Raw genomic sequence first — 12,392 nt, forward strand, 5'->3', positions numbered from 1 at the left:
TAAGAACTCAGTTGAGAGAGCACAACAACGAGTAAGCAACCACAATGAGAAGGCTGTAGAACATCAATACAAGGTCGATGACCTAGTCTTAGTAAAACAACATCTTTATAAGAGTTCTGCCCTGAAGAAAGAAACGCATAAATTTTTTCAAAAGTGTGTGGGGCCTTACTGAGTACAATCAGTGATCCACCCAAAAACCTTATTTTTAGTGGATCCTACAACTGGAAGAGAAAAAGGGAAATACACTCCTGGAAATGGAAAAAAGAACACATTGACACCGGTGTGTCAGACCCACCATACTTGCTCCGGACACTGCGAGAGGGCTGTACAAGCAATGATCACACGCACGGCGCAGCGGACACACCAGGAACCGCGGTGTTGGCCGTCGAATGGCGCTAGCTGCGCAGCATTTGTGCACCGCCGCCGTCAGTGTCAGCCAGTTTGCCGTGGCATACGGAGCTCCATCGCAGTCTTTAACACTGGTAGCATGCCGCGACAGCGTGGACGTGAACCGTATGTGCAGTTGACGGACTTTGAGCGAGGGCGTATAGTGGGCATGCGGGAGGCCGGGTGGACGTACCGCCGAATTGCTCAACACGTGGGGCGTGAGGTCTCCACAGTACATCGATGTTGTCGCCAGTGGTCGGCGGAAGGTGCACGTGCCCGTCGACCTGGGACCGGACCACAGCGACGCACGGATGCACGCCAAGACTGTAGGATCCTACGCAGTGCCGTAGGGGACCGCACCGCCACTTCCCAGCAAATTAGGGACACTGTTGCTCCTGGGGTATCGGCGAGGACCATTCGCAACCGTCTCCATGAAGCTGGGCTACGGTCCCGCACACCGTTAGGCTGTCTTCCGCTCACGCCCCAACATCGTGCTGCCCACCTCCAGTGGTGTCGCGACAGGCGTGAATGGAGGGACGAATGGAGACGTGTCGTCTTCAGCGATGAGAGTCGCTTCTGCCTTGGTGCCAATGATGGTCGTAAGCGTGTTTGGCGCCGTGCAGGTGAGCGCCACAATCAGGACTGTATACGATCGAGGCACACAGGGCCAACACCCGGCATCATGGTGTGGGGAGCGATCTCCTACACTGGCCGGACACCACTGGTGATCGTCGAAGGGACACTGAATACTGCACGGTACATCCAAACCATCATCGAACCCATCGTTCTACCATTCCTAGACCGGTAAGGGAACTTGCTGTTCCAACAGGACAATGCACGTTCGCATGTATCCCGTGCCACCCAACGTGCTCTAGAAGGTGTTAAGTCAACTACCCTGGCCAGCAAGATCTCCGGATCTGTCCCCCATTGAGCATGTTTGGGACTGGATGAAGCGTCGTCTCACGCGGTCTGCACGTCCAGCACGAACGCTGGTCCAACTGAGGCGCCAGATGGAAATGGCATGGCAAGCCGTTCCACAGGACTACATCCAGCATCTCTACGATCGTCCCCATGGGAGAATAGCAGCCTGCATTGCTGCGAAAGGTGGATATACACTGTACTAGTGCCGACATTGTGCATGCACTGTTGCCTGTGTCTATGTGCCTGTGGTTCTGTCAGTGTGATCATGTGATGTATCTGACCCCAGGAATGTGTCAATAAAGTTTCCCCTTCCTGGGACAATGAATTCACGGTGTTCTTATTTCAATTTCCAGGAGTGTATAATGTTAAGGATATAAAGTGGTATATACACCAGGGATGTTAACCCAGGCAGAGTGACAACATTCGGTTCCTGAGTTGGGTTCGGTGTACCTTCCACATTAGTTTTCCTAAACCCAATTCCCTTCAAATCTTCAACTATTCTGTAATTTATTCATAACCTCTTAAACTATCCTATCATATTAGTATTTAAGTGGCCGAACATGACAACACGATTGTGACTAATTCAGGGAATCATGAATAACCAGTGATCTCTGGACATAATATGGATCAAACAGAATAATAATCTGGTGATAAGCAGAGTGTTATCTCAATGACATAAAATAAATAAGAATAGTATATTGAAGAACATATAGTGTGAGGGTACATAAAGATGTATGGTAGGGCAATTGACTATTGATGCCTACTCGGGAAGGAGAAGGAGGGCACACCCAGCATTGATTGGATGGAAAAGGGCAGGTAGGCAGACCCAAGAAAGGCTGACCTACACTGTGTGGGCAGGGGCACCAAGATTCAAAAGGCTCTGAGCACTATGAGACTTAACATCTGAGGTCGTCAGTCCCCTAGACTTAGAACTACTTAAAACTACCTAACCTAAGGACATCACACACATCCATACCTGAGGCAGGATTCGAACCTGCGACCATAGCAGCAGCACAGTAGCGGGCACCAAGAAGGGGATTGACCTGTACCACAGTAAATTAGGAATTTGTTTAAAGGGGCGTACCTACCAAAACGGAAGGAGGAAGTGCTTTCATAGTATCAACCCATATGTGAGGTATAAGTAATGTGCCTAAAGGAAAAGGGCAGTATCGTGACAAAAGTCACATATTTTGTAGAGATTATTGTGGTAAGTTTGAATTCTTTGTTTCCACTCGCATTGTTATGTTTGTGTGAAGTTACATGTGTTGAAAAGAACACCTTTATTTACCCAGAATTCCTCAAGATTGTAAAAGGTATTGAATAAACCCATACTTAGAAAAAGTAGTACATGAAGTAAGGGCAAATAACAGCATACACTTGGGTAATGCACACTTGGAGTTTACAACTGGAAAGGGAACAGAAAGATTCTTGTCCTTACAAAGTTTACATTGATCAAAAGATCCATGATTAGATCAAAATGCCCATGATTATAATGATATTAACATGGAAAGGGAAAGAGAGCTATATATGAAGTACCATGTGTTCAATCTAAGGGGAGGGATATGTAGTGCCTCGAGAATTTCAGGGTAAATTCTAGAGACCCTTGAATTTCTACCGTCTCGAACACGCATTATTTTAGAGATGAGTGTGGTAAAGTAGAACTGTGTCTACTGCACCACAATTGTGTGTGTGTGTGTGTGTGTGTGTGTGTGTGTGTGTGTGTGTGGGCGGAGTGTATCGGACGGATGATTGGCGTGGGCAGGTAGTTGCCGAGCCCGCCTAAGGAGTAACATGTCCAGCACAAGGAGTAACCATGACGGTGCGATGTCAAACATCATTGTGTGAACATCCGAATGTTGTTGTAAAGGTCCGGACAGTTGTCTTGTTAAACTTGCGGAGAGATTTGTAGACTGTATTTATGGAAAATTAATGTGATAGTTTCTGACGGACCGGTAGGTGTCGAGCTTTCAAAAAATGTTTACGTTGTATGAAAACTGTTATATGAGATTAAAATACAATGAGATTGAGTTCAAAGTATTCTCGAGTGTATGGAGTTATTTTAAAAGTATAAAAAATTCCTCCAAAGTAGCATCTTATCTTCGGAGAAGAAGTTGTGCAGGACATCGCAGTCGGCTATCATGAAAAGAAGATCGGTGAAGCAACTCCTAATAAGTTCAAAGCCATGGGGGAGTGTGAGTCTTGCACACCAGTACCACCCTTAATCATCGGAAACCACCAGAAGACTTGACTTGAATATACTTTTTATAAGCGAAGTGTTACCTCTACACAATTTTTAATGTCTTCCTTAGAGACTCTGCTGTACATCATCCTCAGTGTGTACATGTATAAAAATGCTTGTCATACGCAAACATCAATTGGTTTGGCAAATCATTTATAAATGCCAGTAATAACATAAGTCCTAACACAAAACTCTGGGGCACTTCACAGGTAATTTGGAATGCTGGAGCACTCCATAACATCTATTTTCATTAAGCAGTAAGTTGTGGCTGATTAGATAAAATGTCTTGAATAAATATACGAATATCATACAGCTTAGTTCCTTCCTATCCAAGCCAGTTAAAGCACTGTCTTCATGATGTGGAAAACTGCTATTTCTGTCTATCTGTTCTTCCTAAACAGACTCAGCGGTACTCAATGTCTCATTTTTATTCAGAAAACCAACTCACTTTTCACACATTACTCTTTCAGTTACTTTAGAAACATCTGTCACCAGTGACACTGATCTATAATTATTAATGCCAGTCTTACTGTCCTCCCTGTAGTGTGGCTTTATTAGGGCTTCATTTTTGACTGTACCTGTCCTGAAAGAAGTATTACTGTCAGGAACTTTAGAGTCTATGCTGGTGGAGCCATGCTTGATTACCACATCTGGAATTAGTTTACTACAGTGAAACCCCTATTTTACGTTTCCGTGCGGTCCACACTTATAAAAACACAAAACTGAAGAAAGTGCAGAATCGAAGAAAATATTAAAATCCCCCAAAATATGGGCAAAAACACATGTAATTGGCATATATGATTAAAAATCACAATCCTCTCCAATACTTTGTATAAAATCTGTCAAAGTGAAGGAAATTAAATGTACAATACAATGTGTGCACAATAATTTGTGGTAATGAATTTCATCAGTTCTTAAAAAAAAAAAAAATCACAGATGTGTAACAGCAAGTAAAAACTCATCAAAAAATTGAAATTGGTATCTTTGTACAAGGTAATTGAGCTGTTTTCCAAGACGCTATGACCACAAATTATATGTTCAAAACACTTGTTTTTGAGACATCATTCTTTGTGCACACCCAGAAAAAAGCAAATATTGATGAAATGTTGAATTAAACAAAAAACATCACAGCAGCTAAGTGGTTAAACCATAATCATAAATGCGGAGATATGCTAAATGACGTACTTTGTCACCATTGTTGTTATTATTTAATGCTTTTCTTATGAACCGCAGTTCATATGCTCACCACAATTAAAGTGTTATTTTAGGCCTGGTGAGCGGAACAGAGACACGAAACATGAATTTATTTCCCCAGCTGACGTTACAAGCATATTAGAAGTCGGTTACAAGCATGTTAGAAGTTGGCTTAGTGAATTTCTGTACACTGTATAAAATGTAAATTTGAAAGAAAGCTCAGGTGCTACAGTTTCGCATTGTGCCCTGTATCACTGCTGCCAGTCTTTACAATCTACAGTGTGTGATGTGTGCAGTGCAAAGTATATACACAAGTAGTGCAGGTAGCAGTTGCAAACTGTATCATGTCAGATTTGAACACTAAAGTCTTTAAAATATGCTATTGCAAAACCCTTGTTCTATTTCCATGTAATGTCTCTGTCATTGCACATCAATTGCACAAAAAGTATATTTTCAGCACTTCACAAAATGCTTTCCCCCTACCAACACTTGTGTCAATGAAGGGCCGTTCCCCCTCTCCATACATCCAGTAGGCAAGCTTATTTTACATGTGTGAGTGTGGTGTAGTAGCTATTGGGTGACTAAATTAGTCAACAGCCAATATGAGTTCACTAGGTGGAAACGGGCGACACTTCCTCGATTATGAGCGAAGATATTCTTCGAGACTTAAGTGTTTCAATTTACAATGTTGATGACTGATATTGTTGTTGAATACCGTACATCGAAAATACATGTAAAATGATGAGACTAAGTTATACGTGGCACAAGAAAAGTTGGTGGCTGGGCCCCTTCGTCAAATGTTGGCTCAGTCCAGAAAACTTCACTTCAACTGGCTTGTTTTTCCTTTACCACTGCAAGCTAGAAGTGGTTGTATCATAATTGCACGGTAAAGCTAATTGTTGCAAGTTGTATTGGCAACACCAATCATGGATTATGTCAGCATTTCCTCTCGCATCTCCCCTCTCTACAACGGACTAAAATATTCCCTCAACTTCACCATCACCCATGGTGTGAACCATGTGTCATTTGCACCATTTGTAACTTGTTCAGTCACATCAAATGTCAATTGGAAGAAAACGGGATGAAGTCAAGCAAGACATTTAGTAAGAACTTAGAATCAAAGTAAACCTTACTAGGAAGAAATGTAAAATTCGGTGATTTTTAGCATAGATTTTCAGGGGTTTTCACAGGGGCTATGAATTTATGGTGTAGAATCCCAAAAAATAAAACACCGGAGAATGTAAAATCGAGATTCTACTGTAATAGCATTTCTCACCTCAGATTCCTCTATTACTCTGCTCCCCCTTTTAACAGTGAAGCTATGGTTTTAAATTTTATATTTCTAAATCTTATTATTTGTATCACATTCGTCACACTATGAGAACCAAACAATGTACACACAGTTCACTAACAAAAGCATAACTACTGTTAAAAGCAAGAGGGTACATCGGCACATAAAAAAATTCCTGTAATGTCACATATACTTTCATCTGAAAGAATTTCAGTGGCTAGTTATACCAGATATTGTGGTAGCATCTAGTACAAGCAGATTGTGAAGAGGGTAGGCAACAAGTTATCTTTTCAAAAGTGCTAGGAGCAGTGTTGTTATATTTTGTCATGTGTGATTAAAGACAGATCAGGCAGATCCCACCAGATTACAGCTAGGAGCAGTGTTGTTATATTTTGCCATGTGACATTAAAGACAGACTAGGCAGATCCCAACAGACTACAGCACTGCCACAAATAAGAAACAAACTGATAGAGTGGTGTGTAGCAATCATACTTCTTAAACACACTAACAACAGCACACAGTATCACTGGTCAGATTGGTTGTACATCGTTCTCATTGCCAGAAGTGTGTGTGTGTGTGTGTGAACTTTCCCAGTCTGCTGTTCATCAGTCATTTTGAGAATTTTCACCTTTTTTCTGCTGATTGAATCACTGGACTTCCACCAAATTCTGACTTCTTTTGACGCTGTCTCTTCACTTTTCTCAGGTTTCCAACAACCAACTGACTCCTTGCCATCACTGTCATTGAAGCCTCACATTTTGAAACTTTTAGTCAAGTATTTCCTTGTCATATTATGCCTGGTGTGAGTACCACTGCCATCTGATTCTATCCTGTATTTTTTCCCCCTTCATATGCACCCACTACATGTGTATCTTCTCTGCTAGTTTTTGGTTTGCCCTGAAGTACACTTACAACCAGTGAGACAAGCACAATGTCTCAGTGCTGGTATCTAATAATGTTTTAAATTAATAACCTACCTCAGTTATTGCTTACTTAGTTGTGTTTGGTAGCTCCACTGTATCTTTCTTCGAACATTACTACAATTTTTTCTGAATATATAACAATATAACTCTTCAATTCATCATTTGTTAAGACATAAGTACAGACATCGTTGTTGCATTCTTAGTCAATATGGTCATAGCTGGATCAACTCAAATTTCTGCTCTGTTTGCAGTTCTTCAACTCTCTTATGGGCATGTCACTGAAAAAACGTAAATTATGGTGCCAGTTATTCTCAAGACACATACTGCATTATGTACAGGAAGTAAACTGTGACACAATGTACATTGCCTGCACAGCACATACTTCCATGTGATTGGAAAAAGATCAAATGTCACTCCAGTTTACAAAAGGAGTAATAGATTGGATGCACAGAATCAGAGGGCAAAATTACTAACTTGTGTCTTCTGTAGTATCCTTGAGCATAATATAAGCTAAAACTTATACCTTTCCTTGAGCGAAATAAGGTTTTCTGAACAATCAGCACACATTCAGAATAAATAACTTGTGAAAAACACAGCTTGCTTTATTCATACATGAGATCTTACAAACAAGACATGGCTCAAGATGCACAGTGTCTCTTCTTAGTTTTCTATGAGACATCAAACAGTACCACATTGTTGACTACTAACAAAGATACAATCCTATGGAGTATCTTTGCTAACGTATGTAACTGACTGGAGGAATAACAAAGTGAAAGGAAGAGTACTGCTCCATATAAATTTAGAACCTTATATGAGAAACTAGTGCAGAAATGTTAGCCTACTATTCAGTAGAACAACTCGTGAAGGACAACCTGAAAATCTGAGCAGGAGAGTACTTAGGATTGCTGATTGTTAAATGTTCGTTACTTTTTTTTAAAAAAATATTAATTACATATTAAGTACAGTATATTATATTTACGATATTATAAGAAAAATTGTAAACCAATTTTTTGGTTTTGACTAGTCTCCAGTACATTAAGTCAGTGATTTGAAATTGTATGTTACGAGACATTCCATGAATACTTGACAGATAGAAACCAGTACCGTACATTATACGTATGACGAATGTTTAACATAAATAAAGGTAATATTGGGTTTGCCCTAAGGAAGTGTAATTGGACCTTTAATGTTTTCAATATATAAGAACGACTGCTCAGATAGGATCAGCAGCACTATAGGAATGTTCACTGATGATTCAGTCATATACAGGAAGGTATTGTTATTGGAAGGTCGACACTTCCAGTTGGTGTAAGTAATGCCAGCTCACCTTAAATTTAGATAAATGTAAGATAATGCCTATAAGAAAAAAAGAGTTGGATAGTATCTGATTACAAGATAAATGGTGAACATCTGAAGCTAAATGATATGGGATGATCACATAGCATCAGTTTTAGGCAAGTCAAATGGGAGACTTTACATTTGTTGGAAAGGTTCTGGGGAAGTGTAGCGCATCTTTAAAGGAAATCGCATGCAAGACACAAGTGCGATAAATTATAAAATATTGTTCCAATGTTGGAACCCTTATCAAGTAGGCATGAAAACAGACACTGTATTATTTCAGACACATGGCTAGGGTCACAAAAGGTCGTCACAGCCCATACAAAAGCGTATCACCTATGCTTGAAAGAAAGATGACTTAATTCTCAAAAACCCTGTTGGGTACATTTAGAAAACCTGTATTCAAAGATGACTGTGCTTATCTTGCACAGGGATAATTAGAAAGGGATAAGAGAAATTTGGGTGTGTACAGAGCCATTTAGACAGCCATTTTTCTCTGGCTCAATAGGCAAATGGAATAGGAAAGAAAATTGCCAATATTGATGCAATTTATCCTCCAACATGCACTGCACAATTGCTTGTGGAGTATAGATGTAGATGAATGTTGACAGAGAAGCAAACATTGCATGGTTACCAAAATTCACAAAAAAAACAACAAGTTAATTTTAACAAGTTACTGTGACAACTGTTACGGGCATGTATTGGGGGAGAAAAGTTTATCTACTGCATCACTGCTGGGAGTAAGACGCATCATATAGTCTAAGCAGTATAAGGCAATAGTGAACTATTCTCTCAATATTTTTCTGAGATCATTACTATGTGAATGGACAGTCTCCAACAAATGTAGTGAAGAAGTCTCCTACTCTTCTAATTAGTGGGGGAAAAAATGGAACAGTTCAGTGCTCAAGAGGTTAAATACTGAATTCCTTGTACAGAATCTTAACTTGGCAATAATCTGCACCGTAATAAAAAAGAAAGTTACTTCTGATTCCAAAACTATTTTGAAAGCCACTATTTTGGCAGTGTTATCATTTCAGCTTCCAAAAATATTTTGAAAGCCACTGAGTGTTATCAATGTTTCATTGACAAAATGCCATTACTTCAATAAAATGGCTATAAAGATTTACTAATTACTGACAATGACACTTTTACAGACCATTAAGAAGTTACAACATCCAACGTAATTGTTCAGGTCATCAACTTGCAGACTGGTTTGGTGCAGCTCTAAACTCCTTTTATTTCTATACAAGCTGAAAAAGACCCACTTGGCTTTGTTTTTATTTTCATTTGTTTTCTGAGAAAACTCAAGATAACTTGAGAACATTGTAAAAATGAACATACAAAAAATGATAAAATTTAAGTATTTCACTGTCAAAAATACCTTTGAATGCTCAGGGAAGTAACATCGAATGATGCCATCTAAAGCACACATTGTATGCTCTCATATTTTCTAGAAAATGTCTTGATACCAGAGTTTCTTCAGTTATGTAATGAAACAATTCTGGTAAAGGCATTTCCAATAGCCCTAATCAACTTTCTCCACTCACGCAACATATTCCTGGAGTTTCTCTCTTTAATTTCTTGGTGCTACAGAACTAGCAACTTTATCCTTTTTGCTATGTAGTGAAATAATTCTGGTGATGGTCCTAATCAAATTTTTCCACTCATGTAACACATTTCTGGAGTTTCTCTGCTGAATTTCTTGGCACCCCAGAACACACACACTTCATCCATTTTGCCAATGATAATGTGTTTGGTGTACTTTTTAGTGTGACCACAATGAAATGTTTCACCTACCAAACATGTAATCTTTACTTCTTCCGCTTTACACTTCCTGCACTTGCGATTATTGTCTTTCATGAACTTCACGGATAGTAAGTCTACTTTGTTATTACATAATCTTATTTCTTCAGGAGCATCTGTGTGTCTGCTTGCTGAATGTCTCGCTCTATCCTCTTCACTATTTATTCTCTTCTGTTGTGTAGCTACATGTGCTTTTCACTCCTGTTTCATTTCTTTGCTGTTCTTTCTGCTACTTTCTTCTCACATCATCACTGGTAAGACTTCCTTCTCCTTTTACATTTTGGAATCTTGTTAAATGTTAATACTACGTAACATTCTAAGAATAAGCAATTTACTTTCATTTAAATTTATTTTAATTTCTATCATTTTCCCTTTTCCTTGATCTAATCCAAACCATTTTCAAGAGTATACCGACACACAGTTTCACCATCACCTTATACATGCTATTTTGAGATGGAAATTATCTCCACCACAACAAGATAATGCAACATTTGAGAACATTCTTAAACATCATGGAACATTCTACAACATTATCAAGCTACCTAGAGGAGTCTGTAAAATTCTGGCCAGCCTTGGGCACTTCAGCACTTGATTTCCAGCTGCTTCAACGACTTTCCATAAGAAATTCATTGGTATGATGCGTTCTTTTAACGCCTATATTTTCGAACCCAACTCCTGCAGTTCCAAACTGAAACCACCTTCATGCATATAATCCCATGGTGGGCTGCAGAATTATGCAAGGACAAACCACACATTTATTATATAAACTGATATTTTGACACTATCACGATGTTGGTACCAGTTTCGAACAGCCAGTGGTCATCTTAAGGCTGCTGATTTAAAGGATACAAACAATTACTGTGTAATCTATAAAATCTGCCAAGCAATTATCAGGTAACGATTCAAAAGACTAAAATTATACTTAAAGTGACATGCTGTAAGCAGTCTCAAGGCTTTAATATTATTGACAATGCAATAGACTCCACTTCAGTAAGCATCTCTAAGTATGACTTCATTCTCTTTTTACTATTACATAGACAATTACTTGGTAGAATTTATAGGTTATAAAATGATTTATTGTAGTGTCTTTATCTATTTACTGTCTGAAGATGACTACTTCTGGTTGAAACCAGTAATGGCATTGTGAAATGCTCTAGTATTTGAGTCACAAAAATACTTGGGTCAAAAAAATACAAAAATAAAAGAAAATAAGTCAATCATTTTATCTCCAAAACATGACATTTCTTTCCAATGGCCTTTGCATTCATGTTCCTTTCCAGTTTACACCCCCCCCCCCCAATTTATTTCTCCCTTCCTCTCGTAAAACACACACACACACACACACACACACACACACACACACACACACACACACACGTTATTTATTACATATTCAAACCTTTGTCTATGGAATATGAAAGAAAGCATGTTAGTACAACCACATAACACGCTACAGTCACCCTTCATTATCTTAAACCTTTGTCTATGGAATATGAAAGAAAGTATGTTAGTGCAACCACATAACACGCTACAGTCACCCTTCATTATCTTGTTATTACAAATATAGAGGGAGACTATCATAGGTGTACACAAATTTAACAACTTTTACATTGGGTACAGGATTTCAAATCTGTTTTATCGCAGATACACTGTCCCCACCCATGCATGACCACTGCGGGGTAATCACTTTCACCAAAGGTTAATTGATTCAGGAGATATCACACTTTGAATACATCAATTTGTCCACCATGCAAAAATACATGCTTCAGAATTGAAAACTAAGAACCAACTTACTGAGTTTGCATTCCATTTTTATGTATATGACAAGCCAAGGCATATTTACGTTATACTTACAAATTTATGCTGTTACAAAATATCCTGGCAAATTAAAACTGTGTGCCTGGCCAAGACTCGATCTCGTGACCTTTGCCTTTTGCGAGCAAGTGCTCTACTAAGCTACCCAAGCACATCTCATGACCCGTCCTCACAGCTTTACTTCCGCCAATACCTCATCTTCTACCGTCCAAACTTCACAGAAGGTCTCCTGCAAAACTTGCAAGACTAACACCCCTGGGAGAAAGGATATTGCTGGTACATAACTTAGCCACAGCCTGGGGGATGTTTCCTGAATGAAATGTTCACTCTGCAGTGGAGTGTGCACTCATATGAGACTTCCTGGCAGGTTTTGTAAGGATAACTACCATTTGTGTAGTTCAAAGAAGTTGGTGGTGGAGGGAAGGATCCAGATGGCTCGTGTTATGAAGCAGCCACTGAAACTGAGCGTGTTGTGGTCAGC

General features: G+C 39.4%; 1 protein-coding gene across 2 annotated transcripts in view; it reads right to left on the reverse strand.

Moving 5' to 3' along the window:
• The window catches only part of LOC126237203 (NFX1-type zinc finger-containing protein 1-like), a 291,063-nt gene that overhangs the window by 263,584 nt on the left and 15,087 nt on the right, over positions 1-12,392 (reverse strand). The window contains exon 2 of one of the 2 annotated variants that reach the window (XM_049947084.1): positions 7,010-7,233. The exons of the other annotated variant lie outside the window; for it this stretch is intronic. The gene's annotated coding sequence lies outside the window, so the exon portion shown is untranslated. The remainder of the gene's footprint in view (positions 1-7,009; positions 7,234-12,392) is intronic. 2 annotated transcript variants of the gene reach the window in all.

Source organism: Schistocerca nitens, chromosome 2 (genome assembly GCF_023898315.1).
Source record: "Schistocerca nitens isolate TAMUIC-IGC-003100 chromosome 2, iqSchNite1.1, whole genome shotgun sequence".
Taxonomy (NCBI): Eukaryota; Metazoa; Arthropoda; class Insecta; order Orthoptera; family Acrididae; genus Schistocerca; species Schistocerca nitens.